This window comes from Equus przewalskii, chromosome 8 (genome assembly GCF_037783145.1).
Source record: "Equus przewalskii isolate Varuska chromosome 8, EquPr2, whole genome shotgun sequence".
In the NCBI taxonomy this organism is placed as follows: Eukaryota; Metazoa; Chordata; class Mammalia; order Perissodactyla; family Equidae; genus Equus; species Equus przewalskii.
Genome location: NC_091838.1, coordinates 65,903,401 through 65,925,491, shown reverse-complemented (window position 1 = coordinate 65,925,491; position 22,091 = coordinate 65,903,401). Strand labels below are relative to the sequence as shown.

At 37.5% G+C, this 22,091-nt stretch overlaps 1 long non-coding RNA gene across 2 annotated transcripts; it reads right to left on the bottom strand.

Annotated features, from left to right (window-relative positions):
• Nucleotides 1-310: 310 nt before the first annotated feature.
• On the bottom strand, nucleotides 311-12,502 carry LOC139085269 (uncharacterized). Of its 2 annotated transcripts, XR_011543502.1 has the most exons (4): nucleotides 12,341-12,502; nucleotides 11,502-11,563; nucleotides 9,739-9,891; nucleotides 311-472 (listed from the first exon to the last, which is right to left on the bottom strand). It is a non-coding gene; the product is annotated as an uncharacterized lncRNA (long non-coding RNA). The 2 variants fall into 2 exon arrangements; XR_011543503.1 differs by lacking the exons at nucleotides 11,502-11,563; nucleotides 12,341-12,502 and adding an exon at nucleotides 10,412-10,778.
• Nucleotides 12,503-22,091: the final 9,589 nt, after the last annotated feature.

The window sequence follows — 22,091 nt, the reverse complement described above, 5'->3', positions numbered from 1 at the left end:
TTCATGAGTGAAAGTATAAATAGATTCTTATGGTGATTATTCTCTCCTTAAAAATGATAACCCTCTCTTAATGTTTTTTTTATGTGTCTCACCGTCTGTTGTTTCACAAATAGATTTTCCTACTCGTAACTATTCAATCTGCCAGGACAATCTCTGACCTGCTTCTCTGATTAAATCTGTTCTTATGACATAGACGTCTATCCAGAGATATTTCGGTCAAAAAGCATAATTTTATCATAAAGTTGATATGTAGTCGTCCACGTATCTTTGCCCTATTTTAGTACAAAAAAAAACAAGGAAAGAACAATGCTTACGCATACAAGTATTGTAATTGATAAAATGTGGCATTTAGCCTGACCCTAATTGGTTTCATTGATCCTAAACTTGACCAACTTCTTTCTTCTCTGGATATATCAAGAAATACATGGTTCTCTGACATCAAATGCAAAGAAGTTCCTGGCACCTTCCATCACTAGAGAGAGAAAAAATAAATAAAAAGTGATTTGCTACATTCTAACAAAGAAAAGCTTAAACAGAATATGATATAACACCAAGGAGAATGTAACACCATTTTCTACATGACCCAAATATCCCACTTCCTTTTTCACTCAGAAAATGATGAATTTGTGGCCAGCCCAGTAGTGCAACGGTTAAGTTCACATGTTCTGCTTCTCAGTGGCCTGGGGTTCGCTGGCTCGGATCCCAGGTACGGACATGGCACCGCTTGGCAAAAGCCATGTTGTGGTATGCGTTCTATATATAAAGTAGAGGAAGATGGGCATGGATGTTAGCTCAGGGCCAGTCTTCCTCAGCAAAAAGAGGAGGATTGGCAGCAGTTAGGTGAGGGTTAATCTTCCTCAAAAAAAAAAATGATGAATTTTACAATTCATGTCTTTTCTCATATTTGTATGTACTTTGCTTCTGTCATCTGGCCCCAATTTGCTAAAATGCTAAAATAAAATATACCTTACCTTTTTCCCCAAAATATTCTTACTGTAAAAGTGACAGGAAAGAGTCAAGATGCTTTGAGTATCCGTTTAATTCAGTGGTTACATTTTAAAGGGATTGGAAAGGGTTTTTTTTTTAAGGCGGTTTAAGATGCTCAAATTGGTTCTGGTCCTAGTCTCGGTTTTGCCACTTAATCTTTGTATAATCTATTTTCAGCCTTAATCTATTGCATACTCTAATGTCTAACACTAACCAAGTCCATTTGCTTCTTTGGCCTTCTGTTTCCCCATCCAACACATGAAGCATTTCTGAAATTTCCCTCTCGCCCTATCTCTCTATGACTCTGAAATTTCAGGGAAAAAAATTGTACTCCATCTTTTTTAAAAAATTGGTCATTTAAATAAGAAAAAACAGGCCGTGCCGTTTGACCTTAGTTAATCCTACTAATATGAAAAATCAATCTAGCCGAAAGTAATAATCCAAATGAAAGCAACAACTTAACATTCACACAGATGTTTACCATATTGCTTTTTATAAATCCCCAAATTAGTGGGGAGTAAATGTCTGAGGATAAGGGAACCCTTAATCAAATTAAGTTCTATCCTCAGTGGGATATTTTGCAGCTGTAAATGATATTTAAGTAACAACATGAAAAATTCTTATGAAATAGTATTAATTGAAAAAAGTAGACTTTCGTATTGTGTGTGCACTGTGATTTCATTGATGTAAAAATGTGCATACATGAGGAAAATGGCTAGAAGGAAACATAGAGATTATTCTGTTAGCATGCTGAGAAATATTTTTTAATAGTCCAAATCTTCTATTATATTGCTTTCATATGAAAAATAGTACAAAGGGGAAAGAAGCCTGGAAAAGAAAAGCTGTTTCCTGAAGGAAGATATTGCTCCCCTGTCTGAGAGGGTATTTTACACCCCTCCAAGGTCTTTTTAATTTTAAACTGATGTAATTTATGAATAACATCCTATAAGTTTAAAGTGTACAATGTGTTGATTTGATATATTTATATATTGCAATATGATTACCATCATAGCATTAGCCAGCACCTCTGTCACATCACATCCTTATCGTTTCTTTTTTTGTGGTGAGAACAATTAAGATCTAGTTCCTCAGCAACTTCGAAGTGTGTACTATAGCATAGTTGACATATTCACTAGGCTGTGTGTGAAAGGACTTCTATCTAAAATGGAACCGGAAGATGGGAAATGAAGAATCTCACGCATACACCCTTAGAAGAACAGAACTTAAATACTGAGAGACTGATTTCTCATAATGTCCAATTTACAGAAAACTGAGACTTATCTGCTAGGAAATGAACATCCACCAAGAATCGCTCTCCATCCTCAAGCCAATGAACTTATCACTTAGATTCTGGCTGGACTTCCCACTTCTTGCACTCTTTGCCCATAAATACAGACTGCCCCAACCCCTCAACAGACTCACCTATAGCTTGCTACAGCATGCATTTCTGGAATTGCAATCCTCTGCCATTCCTGAACAAACTCAATTTCTGGTAATTCAAGTTTGCCTCAGTTTACCTCTTTATTTATGTTGACGTGTGCGTTAAATCTTCAGGACTCATTTATTTACCAGTTGCAAGTTTGTACCCTTAAACAATATCTCCCCAATTCCTCCACCCCCCAGCCCGTGGTAACCACCATTCTACTCTCTGTTTACATAAGTTCAGCTTTTTTGGATTCTACATGTAAACGATATCCCAGAGTATTTGTCTTTCTCTGTCTGACTTATCTCACTTAGCATAATGCCCTAAAGGTCCATCTATGTTATAGCAAATGGCAGTATTTCCTTCTTTCCTCCAGTTGAATAATGTTTCATTTTATATATATATATATATACACCCTATCTTCTTTATCCATTCTTCTGTTGACAGACCTTGGTTTTGTGAATAATGCTGCAAGGAACATGGGATACAGATACCTCTTTGAGATACTGATTTCAATTCCTTTGGATATATATCCAGGAGTGAGATTGCTGGATCATGTGATAGTTCAATTTTTAATTTTTTGAGGAACCATCATACTGTTTCCAATAATGGCTGTACATTTTACATTCCCACCAACAGAGTATAAGGGTTCCTTTTTCTCTGCATTTTCACCAACATTTGTTATCTTTTGTCTTTTTGATAACAGCCTTCCTAACAGGTGTGGAGTGATATCTCGATGTGGTTTTGGTTTGTATTTCCCTGCTGATTAATGTTGAGCATCTTTTTATATACCTATTGGCCATTTGTATTTTTTTTTTAAAATGTCTATCCAGGTCCTTTGTCCATTTCTTAATTGGATTACTTACCTTTTTGTTATTGAGTTGTATAAGTTATTTACATATTTTGGATATTAATTCCTTATCAGATATATGGTTGGCAAATATTTTCTCCCATTCTGTACAATGCTTTTTCAATTTATTGATTATTTTCTTCGCTGTGTAGAAGCTCTTTAGATTAATGTAGTCCCACTTGATTATTTTAGTTTTTGTTGCCTGTGCTTTTGGTGTCTTATCCAAGAAACCATTGCCAAGAGCAATGTCAAGGATCTTTTCCCCCTACGTTTCATCTAGAAGTTTCATGGTTTCAGGTCTTACATTTAACTCTTTGATCCATTTCAAGTTAATTTTTGTGAGTGGTGTAAGAGAGGGATCTGGTCTCATTCTCTTGCATGTGGATATCCAGTTTTCCCAACACCATTCACTGAAGATACTGTTATTTCCCCATTGTATGTTCTTGACATTCTTGTCAAAATTTGGTTGATTATATATGCATGAGTTTACATCTAGGCTCTCTATTCTGTTCCCCAGGTCGATGTGCCTGTTTCTACAGCAGTACTGATACATGTTATAACATGTGTCATAACTGACTCATGTTTTGATACATAACTGATACATATTATAATATGATATGTTATAATATGGTACATTGATACAGGGTATAATATGGATGAACTTTAAAAACATTCTACTATGTGAAAGAAATGAGTCACAAAAGACATAGTGTATGATTCCATTTATATGAAATGTCCAGAATAGGCAAATCTATATATAGAGAAAGTAAATTAGTGATTGCCTAAGGTGAGGGGAGGGAGGTTTAAGGTGGAGGGAAGAGAGACTGCTAACAGGTACAGGGTTTCTTTTAGAGGTGATGAAAATGTTCTAAATTTAGATTGTGGTGAATGCTGCACAACCCTGTGAGTTTACTAAAAACCATTGAATGGGACACTTTAAATGGATTATTTATATAATATGCAAATTATATCTCAATAATGATGCTTTAGACATTTAATTCAACATATACAATCATTCTGAAACTTAGATTCCACTAGATATTTTTTAAAGAGTGATGCAATATTTTGTGTCAATTTTATAGCGTGTTAGATATTACATCTTTTGCAACTAAGTAAACTTAAGATGAAAATGTTTAGATGTCAGTTTAGAAATCTGTGAGTCAGTAAAGAATTTTCCCAAAATTCTTTTGGAAGATGTGCCAGCAAAACAGTGTGAATGCTACCTGATTAAAGGAAGTTCAGTTAAAGAGTGATTATAGTCATTCACGGGAAAAGTGATTAGCACTTCCACTGAGACAATTGCTGTGGGAAAAGGAAGGTAAATATTTATTCATTCATCCATAAACTCTTAAAAGTAAGTCCTCAAGAAATGTTTGTTAAATAAACCTTGGGAAAGGTTGATGATGTCTGAGGCATCTTCATAGTATCTGGCTCATGATCCTACACAGAGTAATTACCTCAGGAAAAATCATTTCACCTTTGGAGCAGAAATGAAATGTGTAGATTTTTTAAAAAATCTCAGACTTTCCCTCTAGTCAACGTATTTGCCCTTTTTGTCTTAGCAATCTTTGCACAGCGTTCCCCAACAAGTTGCAAAGAGGACTGTTTAAAGATGGTTGTGGGGCTGGCCCAGTGGTGTAGGGGTTAAGTTGTGCACTCAGCTTCAGCGGGCCAGGGTTCACCAGTTCAGATCCCGGGCACGGACCTACACACTATTTATCAAGCCATGCTGTGCTGGCATCTCACAAAGAAGAGCTAGAAAGACTTACAACTATGAATATACAGCTATGTACTGGGCTTTGGGGAGAAAAGAAAAACGAGGAAGATTGGTAACAGATGTTAGCTTAGGGACAATCTTCCTCACCAAAAAAGGCATACCTTAAAGATGATCATTTTCTGTCAGGCAGGATGTGGATGAGAAGGAAAAGGATCTAAAAGGGAAGTGACTGGATTGTGGCTCTACTTAGATCATTTCTAGATTGAATGAGTCAGTCCTCCAATAATGGAGACCCTGTAGGAAGAGGATTTCTTTTAGAAGAGAATGGAAGAGATCCTTGTTATAATCACTTCCTCTCCTGTCAGTCACGGGAAAACCAATGGAATTCCTGACTGCCCAGCGCCTACCTTTCCAAATGTAAGTCAGTGAGAAAGCTCTGTTCTTCAAGAAAGCATGTCAGAAGACGTTTGTTTAGGAAGAAAACGATCACAGGGAATAGGGGCTGGATGTTGCCTTCTTAACGTATAAGTCAGCTCAGCAAATCTATGATTTTGATGTAATGCATGTTTGCATATCAATCGGTCATGGATAGCAATTGTAAGTTTTAACATTTGAGACTTCACGTGGAAGACTTAGCATTTATTCCATGAATTACTCCACAATTTATTTCATGAGTGAAGGAAGGTTGCTATTTTAGGCGAAATGTATGGTAAAGACTGGAAGAATTCCTGTCCCATTCTCCTGATCACTTCCTATAGGTTTCTAAAAATCCCATCATAAGAGAACCATCCCTTTCTGTTAAAGAATAAGGCAACACATCTTGAAGCTTTAGCTTTACAAAGCCGTGGGAGCTAGTAACTCATCAAGTGTCCCATAGTCATTAACACTTTATGACGCTAATCAATCTATCAACTCCTAACCACCAAGCAGATAGTTCATTCCTGGGCCCTGCCTGCCAGGAGTTTACAGTGTAATGGCAGAGAAGAAAAGGCTTAGAAAGCTGACTACGACTATATAAACCCCTTCTTAAGAGAATCAAATACGTGGGGCAAACAATAAGAGGTGCTTTATCAATGCTGCTCTCTCGTGTGAGTTATCAGTTATTGCCTCTATCTGGAAACATGCAGTAAATTTCTCCCACCTAAACAAATAAATAACAACAACAAAAAATTCTCCTAGGACACTGCAATCTCCTCCAGTACCATTTCACCATCACTTTACAGCATTAAGCATATAGTCCCATCCTTGAGAATGTCATCTCTAATTCCCTTCAAACCATTTTCTCTGAAAATCCTTATAGTCGGACTATCCAGCCCCCTCCATGCCACCAAAATATCCAGTGACCTCCACAGCACTGAATCCAATTGCCAATGATGCGTATTTAGATTATTTTATCTATTAGCAGTGTTTGGCAGAGTAATTACTCTCTCCTCCTTGAAATATTTTCTTAAGGTAACTTTCCAGGAAACCACTCTCTTAGTTTTCCTCTTAGCTCATAACTATTCTTGGTTTCCTTTTTTTAGATCATCCTTATCTTGTAGATCACTAAACGTTGAACGCTTTAGGCTTAAACCTATGATTACGCATGTTCTCGCCGCTTTACTTCCTGGAAGATCTCATCTAGTTTTATGGCTTTCATTCCCACTATTTGCTGACAACTCCCAAATTTACATGTCCAACAAAACTTAGTGTGCTCAGAACCAAACTCTGAATCTTCTCCCCCAAATCTGCCCTGAATCATCCTTTCAGTTGCTCAGGCTAAATATCTTGAGTCATTCATGTTTGACTCCTGTCATGTTCTCACAGCCCATTTCCAATGTTCAATAAATCTATAAATCTTTCAATTTATAAAATTTATTCAATCTTTCAATTTAACCCATAAATTTTTACAAAGAGGACTAAATAAAATCTATTTCATTAACTAGATTAAAGTCTATATATGTAGAGAATCAGAAAACTAAATAAGCAATTACAACACAGTGAGTCAGTGTTATGTCAGATGCGTTAGTTATGATTAGGTTTGCTTGCATTTAAGCAAAGAGCCAGTACAGCTTTTAAAAGATAGAAATTTATTTCTTTCTCATGTAAATAAAAAAACCTAGCAGTAAAATAGCCCAGGTGATATTGGCATCTTTGCAAAGTTCTCAGGGATCAAGGCTCCTTCTGGTTTTCTGCTCTGCTATCCTTAGTGCGTGACTTCCATCCTCAGGGTCGACTTATGGTCCAAGATAGCTCTTGGGTGCATAGCAGTGCATCTACGTTCTGGCCATCTTGAGACGGAAAATGAAAAGTGAAAATGATGCGGGCTTAGTGAATCGAGGAGTCGAAGGGAAGATTTCTTGGACTCTCAAGTTCTGGCAGTAGTGCTCTTTTATTCAGAGAATAGCATGGAGTAGCATGGGGACAGGACCCATGGGCAGGAAGAGCCACAGGCATGGAGTCAGGACCCATGGGCAGTAAGAGCTGCTGGCATGGGGACAGGACCCATGGGCAGGAAGAGCTGCAGGCATGGGGACAGGACACATGGGCAGTAAGAGCTGCTGGCATGGGGACAGGAGCCATGGGCAGGAAGAGCTGCAGGCATGGGGACAGGACACATGGGCAGTAAGAGCTGCAGGCATGGGGACAGGAGCCATGGGCAGGAAGAGCTGCTGGCATGGGGACAGGACACATGGGCAGTAAGAGCTGCAGGCATGGGGACAGGAGCCATGGGCAGGAAAAGCTGCAATGTTTTGATGGCTAGAGCTAAATTTATAAGGCATAGGTATGTAAGTTATTTCTTTACAAGACAAAGGAAAGATCATGAAAAAAATCGTTAAAATAGTATCAGTGCAGGTGGGGTCTGGTTATTTGGTGGTCCTATAACTTTAGATAAGAATCAGATTGGATCAAGTCAGGATGTCCTATGCTTCCTGGAGGATGATATAGATCAGCATGTAGGGCAGGACGCCTTGGACTTCTCTCCCTGGGGCAGCCTTGATCCTCATCAAAAAGAGAACTTCCCCTAGCCTAGTCAGCTCCCTTTAAGCAGCTTTCCAGAAGTCCCACACAGTACTTACACTTACATTTTATTGGCCAGAAACTAGTTACATGGCCACATCTAGCCCAAAGGATGATGAGAAATGTATTACTCTAGTGTGTACAGCATTATCCCAAATAAAATTGGGGTTCTCTTGCTAAGAAGAAGGAGAGACTGGATATTGCTTGGTGATAGTCATTCTTTGCCACAAATACAGAGTGTTATCAGTGTCCAGATGAGGAGTCATAACCCCACACTTGGGAGGCCAGAGAAAGATTCCAAGAGCATATGATTTCTGCACTCATCCCAGTTTGCCCTGATTTAGAATAACTTGTGCACATATCTGTCTTGCCGCTGGACTGCGAGCCCTGGGAGAGCAGGCACTCTGTCCCCTGCATAGTTGTCGCCCCTGACGTGGGAGCTTTTCACATGGCAGATCCTCGACATATTTTCAGTGAATTTGAGAGGAAGGTGGTGAAGTTTTTGAAGAGGAAGAGGGGACGGTCTGTCAGCTTTGCTAGAACTTTCATTATCTTTCATCTTCACACACACACAAAATACCTCAGGCCTTATATCACAAAGGCAGCTTATATAAATAATTCTTTGTAACATTTGTAACCTTGTAACCTGTAAAAGGTCCTCTTACTAATGGCTGATCCAGTTTTTACTCATCTCAATGGACAGAACTTCCCCTCCTCCCCAACTTCCACCTTACTCCCGCCCCGGAGTTCCAACCTTGGCCAAGAGTCTAAACGACCCGCCAATTTCAAAATCAGCCTAGGTCACAGGCTTTATGTGAGTAAGCAGCAGTGACTCAGGGTTGCAAAGACCATGACTTGCCATCCTTTCTCAGAACACAGCTCTTCGAATAGGTATGACTATGAAACCAACGTTTGGACACAGATCATTACATAACTGATGCCCAGATGAATCACTATAGCTATTTTTGGATTTATGAGGTCAACTAAAGTTGAACATGGCAATTGCTACTTTAAAGAATCTAAAATCCAAACTAAGACAAATCCCGATGACGGGGGGAAATTTAAGAAGCAGCTGCTAACACACCTTCTCTTATTTCATCCCATTTGTTTTAGCTGGTTTGAGATTACGCACAGAAAGAATGCCTCTGTGAGATGACTACTGATTTACCCAGAAATGAAACTCAAGCTCTAACAGCTAGTTACCTTCCTGTTTCGTTTCGTATTCTGTTACTAAGAAATCACTGTGTATGCACATGTTAATTACAGCAAAGCTGATGGAAACTTGGCTGCCATGTCTAGACACTGGCTGAGCCTGGATCTGGCTGGAGACCTGGTCCAGCTTGAACCTAGATTAAATATTGACCCTCTGAATTGCCTCTTCCCATTTTCCAGTTCGGAGACAGCCTGATTTAGGCATGCCGCCAGTTGCTTCAACTCCGGCATCTCTGCATTATCAGGTGGGTGTGGAGGAGAGAAAGCAGACTACACTCCCTTCAGATTCTGCCTGATAGATATAGAGAGTCATGTTGGAATGTGGATTTCCGAGGATCCCTAAGATGTGCTCTTAAGTGCTCGTCAACAGATGTGCTTCTTAGAACTTTTTCTTATCTCAGGAAAAAGAGATAATTCTCTCTAATATGTTTTCCGGTTTTCACATGTAATGATTTGTGAGGAAGCTATAAAGCCACGAGGTCCAACTTACTGTTTAGGAGAGTAGGATTATCAAAGAGCGCAAATTGATAAGCTCATGAAGTTAGGTACCTGAAAGATAACCAGGAGCTCTTCCTTCATCTCTTCAGCCTGAGCAGCACTTGAAGCGCAGCACCTCAAGGGAGGGAGGGAGAAAAACTACCCTTGCAAACAGGCAAATGCGTCTTTATTGAGTTGGGTCTTCAGAAATCACAGGTCCAGAATCTGAAATTCAGGACTCTCAGTCAGTTGGGATGTTCAGTCCCATGGGCAACGGACTATGAAAGCTAAAGTCAAAGCATCGCAGAGCTGGACAGATATTACATTCCTAATCCAACACTCTTGTATTACCCATAACGAAGCCAAGACTTGGAGAGGTAAAGTCAGAAGTTCAAAACCTAGTGCCGGTACAACGATGTGTTCACAAATGGAGAAGTAGGATGGAGATCTAACAGCTATGTCAATATCTCAGTAAACTTAGTGTTTATTGCCACCTTTAGCAGAAATAAGGCTGCATGGTAACTGGAACATAATTTATTTGCTTTTGACTGGAATTACATCAGTTCAGTGTAGTCCACTAGTTTCTCACGGTAAAATGAAATTACAGTGTCTAATGAATGCAATATGGCCTAAAGGAAAGAGTATGAGTTTAATCCTAGCTTTATTAATCTTTAGTAAACTGGACAACTTACTTAAACTCTCTGAGCCACAGCTTTTTCATCTATAAAACAGAGATAATTCTCACCTTACAGGGTTGACCAAAGGATTCCGGATAATGCATAGAAAGGATCCAACAGTGTTTGGCACTGTTTGTGTTCAATAAATAGTATTATTATCATTGTCATTATTAAATATCAGGAAGACAAATTGTTAACTTTAAGTTAGAGGGCAGCTCTCATTGAATCGTCTCTACAGGTAGTCAAACGACTCATTGCCAATTTTTGCAGGGAAATTTCTTTTCTGTTTATAAGCAGTCCCAGCTTTCCTACCTGGGAGCTCATATTCAAGCCTTTGCTTAAGTTCTTGAACCTCCCCAGGAAGTACTCCCCAAACCTGCTTGTCCTGAATTACACTGCGTTCTTGGATACACTTCCATCCCACATACATTTGTTGTGTTCCGAATGTTTCCGGGGTTGCCATGGTTTCTAATAGTCAATTCTAATCTGCAGGAGAATGGTTGAACTGAGAGGTTACCAGTTAAAGGAAAGGAAGAGAAATGGTCATGTCAAGGTTTCGTATGCTGTGGTCTCAAATTACCCGTCAAACCTTCTATTTTCCTTATTTATAAAATGGGATCATTATACCTACTTCACAAGTTTGTTGTAAGAATGACGTGGACTAATGCATGTTGAAACATGTAGCTTGCAATACACCAGGTGTCTAATGCACATAGTTCTTTCTTTGTCCCCCAGGATGTCCCATCCTCAACATTACAATCCTACCAGTCTGGTTAGCTCACCCTGTCCTTGACACACTAACATCTTTACCTCTTTCCTCAGCTCTCTTCTCAGAAAGTTCTCCTTCTTTCTCTTCTTTTTAACCACTTAATTCCATGTAATTGTAGCAAAGAGTAAGGGGGCTTTTCTAACTGGCTTTTTATTACTGACTTTATTACTCCATCTAAACTGAGCTGCTGAAACCTTTTGAGGAATAAGAAAAGGTCTCAGAGAGGATGGACTGTGTCACTCTCAGTTGTGTATGTAACCCCAGTGCTGGGCAAAGAGTCTGGCATGGAATGAGCACTACATATCAGGAGTCGGGCATATGGTTCCAGAACCTGAATTTGCAATCTAAACTTTTCTTGCTATCTTTGGACTTCAGGGGAGTTACTTAACCTTTTTCAGCTCTATTTTCTCATCTGGAAAATGGAGATAACAACAGCACTCTCTTCAGTATTCTGTTGAGGATAAAATGTAAAATGCGTCTATTCAGTGTTCAATACATTTTACATATTATTGACAGCTGTAACTAAATAACTATTCAAGTATCACATGGAGATAAAATAATTACAAAGTATGCATAAGTAGTTTGATATTATTTAACCTGTAGATCAAGAATTAGATGAGCTAGGGCTTCAGGACCCTCTGATTCTTTTTTACAAAAGGGCACCCCGGTCAAACCACACTCTGCTTTGCCCGGCCCCAAAGTGTCCTTTGTGCTGCAAATACAACACCTTTGTTCACATGCTTCATTCTATTTCGAATGCCTCTTCCTTTCCTCAGGACTGGCCCTGTGCCAAGAGGTTAAAGTTCTCTGCTTCCATAGCCTGGGTTTTCGGGTTTAGATCCTGGTTCAGACCTACTCCACTCATCAGCCATGCTGTGGAGGAATCCCACACACAAAGTAGAGAAAGATTGGCACAGATGTTAGCTCAGGGAGAATTTTCCTCAAGCAAAAAAAAAAAAACGAGGATTGGCAACGGATGTTAGCTCAGGGCAAATCTTCCTCACCAAAAACAAGAAATTCTATCCTCCTTTCAAGATACAAACTGAATGCAGAGACCCCCTGATGTCTGCTTGGATTCTCCCACTGTCTGCCTTTCACAGCCTTCCTTTCTCCTCCTTCCAAATACAACAGGTTACAGTGTCACCATCCTCTGTTACTCCATGGCAACTCGTTTACACCTCCCTGACAGCACTACGTTTAATTGCTTGACTGGCTTCCAGGGGCTTACCTCTATTCGATTACGCACTTCTTGCCAACAGAGTCATCTTCATCTTCTATCTCCCAGTGTAGAGAACATGGCAGGCCTCTGTCCCATTTGATGGAATCACAGTGGATTGATTTAGTTGGAACTGACAACAGTTTGTGAAATCATTTGCCTCTGCTGCTTCTCACGTCCTCGTTAATTTGATGGTTTATTCTAATTACCTCTTACTGGAATTGTGTTGTCAGTTTGGTTTCGTGAGATCCGAAATTAAAACAACAAACAGGAATGAGTAGGGTGGGGCTGCCTTAAGAGTGATTATAAGGGATTTAAAAGCAGTACTGTAGAGACATGCAAATTGGTACCAAGAATCTATCCCCTTTTATTCTCAGAGTTTTGTAAAGTTTCTATCCTTTTCTTTTAGAAAGAGTCAGCCTGATGAATTAAGCACAAGGGGTGGTTTAATCAACAGGCTGACTGGAATATGTATGAACTCCCTAACTCTCTGGATGCTTTTAATTCAGAAAGTGTCTTCTGGAAGAGCCCAGCCTTATCCATAGGTTCAGTTTTGAAAGCAAGCAGAATGAAAAGAAGGCTGCATTGTTCACATGTGTTTGAGTTTACATGCACTTAAAAGTTTTTTAAAGGGCTTTTTTAAAAGAGCTTTTAATATGATAATCATTTTTTAGAAAAGCAATACTTAAAATGCTTAATGATAAAAAAAAAAAACTTAGGAAAAGGCTCTCCCACCACATTTCTAAAAAGTATTTGTACATTGAAAATATCTCAATGCACATGGGTATCATATTTTAAATTTTTTCTTGAAAAATATATTGACCTCTTCCTGATTTTTAATTGCCCTTAAAGCAAATAAATACTCTTACTCATTCCATACAAGGTAGTATTTTAAAATTATATATCAATTCTCATAAAATACATTTTACAGTGGAAAATTATGAGCCACATTAAAATTATGCAAATAATTGTAAATGAATTCATTACACTTTGAAAATGCCACAGGTTTTGAAGGCAGGTGGATGGCCTAAGTCTGTGGCCTCTCCATCACTGTGGGTCTTCGGACATGTTCTCAGTCTCCCTAAGCTTCCAGTTCTCTGGGCAAATGTTGGTGCCTCTTTCATAGGGCTAATGTGAGGATTAAAACAGAAAATGCATGTAAAATGGTTAGCATAGTGCCTGACACTTACAAATGCACAATAAACATTTATTTCCGTTAAGAATTATATACTATGTTTGTATTCTGTTTCAAGCACTGTACCAGGCCATGATGACATAAAGATATGAAAAGGGTCCTGTCTTAATCCTACTTCATTTAGAAGAAACCAAGGAAACTGAAAAAAATTGAAGCTATCTTCTGACTACTAACAGCTGGGAAAACATGGACACTGGAAGCAAATAAAAATCTTTATCTTTCTGAAACTCCAGCTGACCAAAACATTCTATCGATTTTGATACTTAAAAGGCTAGAGATTCTAATTGCCAAAAGAAGTTTGCAGTCGTACATTAATTACATACACAAAACAACATTTTGGTCAATGACAGACTGCATACATGACCGTGGCCCCATGAAATTAGTACCATACAGCCTAAGTGTGTCGTAGGCCATACCATCTAGGTCAGGGTAAGCGCACTCTATGACGTTCGCACAACGACGAGACCACCCAAGGATGCATTTCTCAGAAAGTATGCCCATTGTGAAGTCAAGTGATGCATGACTATATCTTCCAGTTTGGAGCTCAGGGGGCCTGAAGTTGTCAACAAGGAGAGTAGATGCCTTCTTTCTCTGAGTGTGCTGTCCTGGATTGGTGATTTGAACAAGCGGTTTTCTCAGCCTCAACTTGCTTTCTTCTTTGCCTTCAAAGCAACTTCTATTTATCCTTCAAGAGCCAATTCAAAAGTTACCTCTCCTCTGTTTTTTCTATTTGCCCACACACTCTTAGAAGTTTTAATTACACTGTCCTCAGTGTCTCTATTGCACTCCATCATATATCTTTATAACAGTATATAATATTAAATAGTTATAGATTAATATGTTTATTACTTATTCTGTAAACATGAAATTTGGGTTATCACGTCTGACCATGTTAATATGCACATCCTCATTAGATATGTTTTTGGCATTCAGCAAGGAATTTCCTGAGGTACCAGAGGACCAGGTTTTACGTCTATCACTAATTGTATGACCCTGAGTAAGTTACTTAATTTCTGGAACTTAGTTTCTCTAGCTACAAAATGTCAATTTGGACTATATAATCACCAAGATCCTTTTTGGTTGCCAAATTCTATGAGTTTGTAACATCAACTACCTTAAAATGTGCAGTTTTATTCTCCCTTTATTTCAAAAACCAGAAAACCAGAGCTCAGAGAGTTGAAGTGACATCAACAGCATTTAGGACATGGAGCTTGGTGTTTCAGAGAATGGGCTCTAGAGACTGAATGCCTGGGTTTGAATCTTGCCTCCACTGCTTGCTAGCTCTGTGAATTCAGGCAAGTTGTTTAAACATTCTGTGCTTCTTTTATTATCTGTAAAATGCGGAAGATAACAGTATCTATGTGATAGGTACATATAAAGATTCAATTAATTAACATATGTAAAGTGCTAAGAATAGTGCCTGATTCATTGTTGTGAGTGCCAGGGAGTCAATTCCGACTCCTAGCAACATGGTGTACTGCAGAGAGGAACCCTGCCCTGTCTTTTTTTACACCATCCTCTCACCTTCCGGCACTGTTGTCAAACATTGTTCCACTGCTGTTCATATGGTTTTCATGGCCAATTTTTTCAGAAGTGGGTGGTCAGTTCCTTCTTCCTAGTCTGTCTTAGTCTGGAAGATCAGCTGAAATCTGTCCACCTTGGGTGACACAGTTGGTATTTGACATACCGGTGGCATAGCTTTCAGCATCACAGCAACACACAGCCTCCACTGCATCACAACCTACAGATGGGTAGTGTGGTTCCCTGACTGGGAAACAAACTAGAGCTGTGACAGTGAGACAGCCAGATCTTAACCACTAGACCACCAGGGCTGGCTGCCTGATTTGTAAGAAGTATTAAATGTCAGCTCCCATCCTTGCTCAATATCTCACACCAGTTAACAAGACAGAGGGGCCTGGAACCAAGTCTCCTGGCCACACAAACAGTGCTTTTTAAACTGTACCACACACTCTTTAGTATAGTGGTTTAATTAACTATCAACATTTACCCGTACAGAGAGATTGAGTCTGCTATGCATTCTGTACTGGGCTAAGCGCTTTACTACTTTTTCTCTTTAATTCTCCCAACCATCTATATGGTGAGTATTATAGGTCTACAATACCTACCCTGAAATTTCAAAATCAAAGCAGCTCTGAACACTGAAAGTGTTTCATAATTCATTGGATGACTTGACTTGAACTCCTTTGGAGACAAAAATCTAACTTGAATTGATATAAGGTTGTTTACAGGCTTTATTCCATTTAGTGTGAACATTGATATGATTTACCAGAGAAATTTAATATTTTTTATCATGGAGTGCTGTCCCAAATCCCATGAGGATGTTAATATACATTATTAGGTTGTTAGATAATATATAGTGCTTGTACCACGTTGTCTTTTATCATTCAAGGCTTCTAAATTGTATCTTTTTAGAGTGATGGAAATGTTTTATAACTGGATCGTGGTGACAGTTGTATAACTTTATAAATTTACTAAAAATCATTGAATTGTACATTTAAAACAGATGAATATTATAGTATATAAATTATACCTTAATAAAGCTATCTTCAAAAGGCCATTAAAAAAAGAAAAACATATATAATTATTAGGAATAATAAAGTTAATAAAGGAACACCTGTAACCTTTCAAGTTTAACATCACCACTGACCATGGTGTTTAGCGTTTTAGACTGAAGCTGGATTTAGCTGATAAAAGTACCTGAGTAGTATCCATACAGGGTTTGAATCTATAATGACATGTAGGTACTCTAACAGCTTTCACAAAAGAGAAAAGAAACCAGAAAAAATGGACTAAAAAGAATAGCAAAGGGAATTCATGAAAAATTAGTGAAATTGAAGAATAAGTCCAAATACCACCCCTTTTATAATTTTTCCTGAGTTACCCCATTCCATCAGAATTCATTTTCTCCCTCTGAGCTTCTGTAGAATTTTATGACTTTACAATGAAACTTAGCAATGCACCCTAGTCCTCTGCATCTGTTGTACAGAATAGTAAGCCCCTAGACAGCAAAGCTAGTTTTATTCACTTTTGTATTACTCATGGTACATAAAAAATGCTTAAATAGGAGTCTAATGAATACCTGAATTCTATTGAACCAGTTCCTCAATAAAAGTTTATACATAAAAAAATGTTTTTCTTCTAAATTCCAAAACACACCTGATCCTGAGTTTTTGTTTTTTTTTTTTTTAAAGATTGGCACCTGAGCTAACAACTGTTGCCAATCTTCTTTTTTTTTTTTTTTCCCTGCTTTATCTCCTCAACCCCCCCCCCCCCTCCCCCGTACATAGTTGTATAACCTAGTTGCAGGTCCTCCTAGTTGTGGGATGTGGGACGCCGCTTCAGTGTGGCCTGACGAGCGGTGCCATGTCCGCGCCCAGGATCCGAACCCTGGGCCGCTGCAGCGGAGCGCACGAACTTAACCACTCGGCCACGGACCCGGCCCCTGATCCTGAGTTTTGATTAAGAGATTATAGGTCATTACTATTACGTCAGTTTTACAGAAACAGAAACCAAAGGTTGGAAATGTCAAGTTACTTGCTCAAGATGACACAGCTATTAAATAGTGGAACTGATATTCCAATCCATGTCTGGCAAACTTAGTACCCAAACCTTTACCTGCTTCTGTTGAAGATTTTTGCATTGATTAAAAAAAGAAAATGTCCTATAATATGTCCATGTTACAGAAATGCAAAAATTTTCTAACAGATTTGCAAATTTCCTGAATTCGGGGGCTTAGAACATTAATCAACCTACTTTCCTTTCTTCAGAATCTACATGTCCTATCAGAATACTCAAAACTATTGAGTCTTTATTCTCTTCTTTGTCTACTCTCTTTAAACTGTAAGTATTACTTGAGCTAAGTTCATCAGCCAGAATTAGATAAGCTAGTAAAGAAAAGGACAAAAAGGGAAATATTTATCATCAATTGAGTTTTCTTTTTTTATCAAGTTTTTTAACAAATTATTTCCCAAAGGCCATCCTCTCCTGAAGACAGTTGTGTCCCTTACCATGATGTGAGGCCACAAGATGAACTGTCAGATTTGAAAAGCAATAAATACCCTGCAGTCCAGTTTCCTGGGAAAGAGCATGTTTTGAGTTTGACTTCCTCTCCGTTCCTAAAAAACATTTCAGAAGTAAAAGACTGATGGGTTCCTCATTGGTCTTTTTCCTTTGTATGTTTTGTTAGTTTTTTTTTTAACCAGGCTGTGAAAAGTTGTTGTTCATTAATGAAACTCAGAAAGTAGTTACATCCCTTTGAAGTTTAAGACAGCATCTGTTCCACCGTCCAAAGAGAGTAGAGAAATTAACATCTTCATCACATGGGTTTCAATATATTTCAAGTTATTGCCACCCAGAAGTTGCAGGTGCGAGGATATAGCTAGCTTTGTTTTATGAAGCATATCCGTGTGTGTGTGTGTGCATGTGCGCATGCACGCACACATGCAAAATAAGGACAAAGTCTCATAAAATGCATATTTTAAAAGTAAGTTACCAATGCATTGATATTAAGTTAAAATTGCTCCTCTGGTAGATTTTCTTAGTTACCTGTCAATAATGATCTAGAGCTTGTAGAAAAAAATCTAAACTTTCTAAGGGACAACTGAACTTTTCCAATTCAGCTAACTGAAAGGAAAATGTTTAAAAGCGAGAAAGCAAATTCAAATAGCATATCATATTCAAGATGCTTATCTCTCTTATCCCCCCCAATCAAGATTTCCAAAGTTAAATTCGAGTACTAAAATAATAGCAAATATTATATTTTAATTTCAACTTTGCACGTAAATGCACATTAATTTGTCAGTCTTTTGACGTACAGTTACAGAATTTTTTTGGGGGAAGAGGGACAACTCAACAAATCTGTGCCATCTATCTTTTATAAGCCATATCAGGAATACAACTTCTATAATTTCCAGTTTGGGTTTCCTTACAGTGGAGTGGGAACTCTAGTAACACTTGGAACATAATCTCAATCCAGAAACCTTCGATATTTGTAATAGTTTCTCATCCATACCTAATTTGATAGCAATTATTTCTAACACTGCTAGTGTTTTTATAGATCCATTAATTTCTCCCACACTGTTTTGCTAATTTATGCATAATTTGCTAAAGTAATCACAATAATAACTGTCAGAAATGGAGTGTACTTCTGCTTCTAAGAAGTTAGATTAGATATACTTTTCCCTATTCCTTCTACTAAGTACAACTAAAACCTTGGAAACTACATATAAGACAAACAAAAGGAGACCTTGAAAGCTCTTTCTTGAAAAACAAAAATAATATAGACAGAAAAAAATAAAAATGAACAGAGTCCCAGGAACCTGTGGGACTATGACAAAAGATCTAACATTTACAAAGAGGAAATGTTTAAGACAATGATAAAGGTGGAAGTTAAAGGAACATATAGGGAGGTAAAGTTTTTACATTTCACTCAAGCTGATGAAATCTCATCATCAGTATTCTGTGATAATTATATAGAATGTAATACGTAGATACACTGAAAAAACTATAGAAGAAGTAAAATGGAACTTTTTAAAAATGTTTAAGCAACCCAAAGGAAGGAAAGGAAAGAAAACAGAAATGAGAAACAGAGAAAACAAAAATTTAAACAGTGGACTTAAGCCCTAACATATAAATAATAACCATTTACACCATTAAATGTAAATGGTCTAAATGCAGTCATGCATCACTTAACAACAGGGATCAGTTCTGAGAAATGCATCACTGGGTGATTTTGTAGTTGTTCGAACATCATAGAGTGTATCTACACAAACTTAGATGGTATAGCCTACCAGTTACCTAGGCTATAGGATACTAATCTCATGGGACCACCCTCATATATGTGGTCTGTTGTTGACCAAAATGTCATCATGTAGCACAGGACTGTATACCAATTATAAGGTTCAAATAAGCAGAGTAGATAAAAAACATGATGCAAGTATATGCAGTCAATAAGAATCTCACTTCAATTCTAATGATGTAGGCTGGTTAAAAGTAAATGAATGGAAAAAGAAACATCATGTAAACATTAAAAGAAAGCAGGAGTGGCTATATTAATACTAACTAACGTGGATTCAAAGCAACAAAAATTATTACATACCAAGAGGCATATTATATAATGATAAAAGGGTCAATCTACCAAGAAAACATGGTAATCCTAAATGTGTATGCATCAAACAACAGGGCTTCAAGATCTGTGAAAGGAAAACTGATAGAATTGAAAGGAGAAATAGACAAATTCACAATTATAGTTAGAAACTTCAACACTCTCCCTCAACCATTGAGAGAACCAAACAGAAAATTAGAAAAGTAAAAGAACTCAGTAATACCATCAACCAACAGAATCTAATCAACATTTATAGATCACTCGCTACACCAAGAGCAGAATATATTCTCTCCAAGTGCCCACAGAACATATTCCGGGATGGACCGTATTATGGACCAAAAAACAAATCTCAAAAAATTTAAAAGAAATAAAATCATACAGGATGTGTTTTCTGACCACAGCGGAGTCAAACTAGAAACTGATAACAGAAAAGAAAGAAAATCACCAAACGTGTGAAAACTAAACAACACACTTTTAAATGATCCATGAGTCAAAGAGGAACTTTCAAGGCAAATAAAAAAATACACTGAATGGAATGAAAATAAAAATACAGCATTTCAAAACACGTGGGATGTAGCTAAAACAGTGTTGAGAGGGAAATTTGTAGTTCTATGTGCCCACACTAGAAAAGAGGAAGTATCCAAATAATTATGAGAGAAATTTTAAAAAATATAGTTATTAATTTAATCTATATATTCCTATAATCCTATCAGTTGTTACTTCATTCTACTACTACTAATTTACAAATCTATAGGACTAAGAGACAAAAAAGGATATTGCTAATTGCCAAAATGAATAACATATCAAAAAAATATAAGAAACATAGAAATAGCCATAATTTAGTAGTAGTAGAAGAAAGAAGCAAGTCATATTAAATTGCTACCCTGGATTTCATTTGGAGTATATTACCCATTATTTCCAAATTTCTATTACTTTTTTCTTAATTTCTTTTTTTGCCTATTTTTATGTTTTTGCTGAAAATTTGTTTGTTTAGGGAAAAAAAATGGTAGAATCGTGAATGTGTGTATGAGAAAACCAAAATGGAAATCTGTCTTTTTTATCCAAGTAAGCTCAATACATTTATATTCATTATATTGCGATTATAATTGGACTGATTTTTATCTTCTGGTTTTATATCTTCTATTTACCATACCATTATATTTATGGAAGGAAAAATGACATTTGAGATTTGTGCACTTTGCGTATCTCAAATTGGTGGCTATAATTTTTTGCCTATCTCAAATTGGTGGAATTAATTTATGACCAGAAGACCTATTTATAAATGCTGAGGACCTGAACAAAGGAATAGTAGGTGAGATAGAAACAGAAGATAAGATTCGAGAAATATTTATGAAGTAAAATTAAAATAATTTGAATGTAATTGAATGAGGGAAGTGGCAGACAAAAAGGATGACTTCTTAATCCCTCACTAGGAATACTTCATGAAGACTATCCCCATATAATGCCTGTACGTAGTATGGTTGCTCCAAACGTTTCATTCCTCTCCCTGTACGTCCTTAGGCCCTGTCCCTTCAGGGCCCATCCTTGTGGGAGACAAAACTTTCCACCCCATTGACGTCAGCTTTGTCTTCACGACTTGTTTAGGCCAATGCACTATGAGCAGAAATGTGGTATGTTGCTTCTGAACAGAGGCTTCCTGAATGCAGCCTAGTGGGCCATTTTTTTTCCCTTTGATCTGAGATAAGCGGGGTCCCAGACAGGAGGTGTTCTCTCAGCTTGGACACTGAAGTAAAGAGTCATGAAGCAGAGCCTCAGTCAATCGTGTGGAATACACTGAGAAATAAATCTTTGCTTTCATAAATCACTACAATTTGGGTTGTTTTTTCTGCTATAGTTTAACTTAGCCTCAGCTGACTGACATATGCCGTAACTTTCCTTATTATCCTATTAGAGCACATTATTTGTATTAGCTCTAGCCATTGACACCACTTTTTCTCCTCAACTCAAGACTTTCATGAATGGTATGATATATATTAAGCGAACAAGGATTTAGAATATTTGAAATTGAGACTGCCTCGTAAATCCTACGTAGTCAATTTACTTAAAGAGTGTGGGTATGTGTGTAGGTGGGGAGGATAAATATGTAATTATTTCAACTTATTAATAATGCACTTTTATAGCAATAGAAAACATTTTTATGTCTGTCTCTATAAAGAACAGGAATTTTTGTAAAAGCCAGACTATTTATGCCAATTTATGTCAATTTGTCTAAACAATAATTTTTAAACCATAATTATTTTCCCCCACTGATCCTAATGCTGCCATTTTCACAAAAAAAACAAAAACAAAAACAAACAACTTAGCCTTTTAGATTAGATCCCATATCTCAAAATATAAATAGGAGTATTTGGAGAAAGAAAAAAGAACGAAGAACCTTTGAAGACGGACCTAATCTTAATTGGGTCATTGTGGAGGTTTTGAGA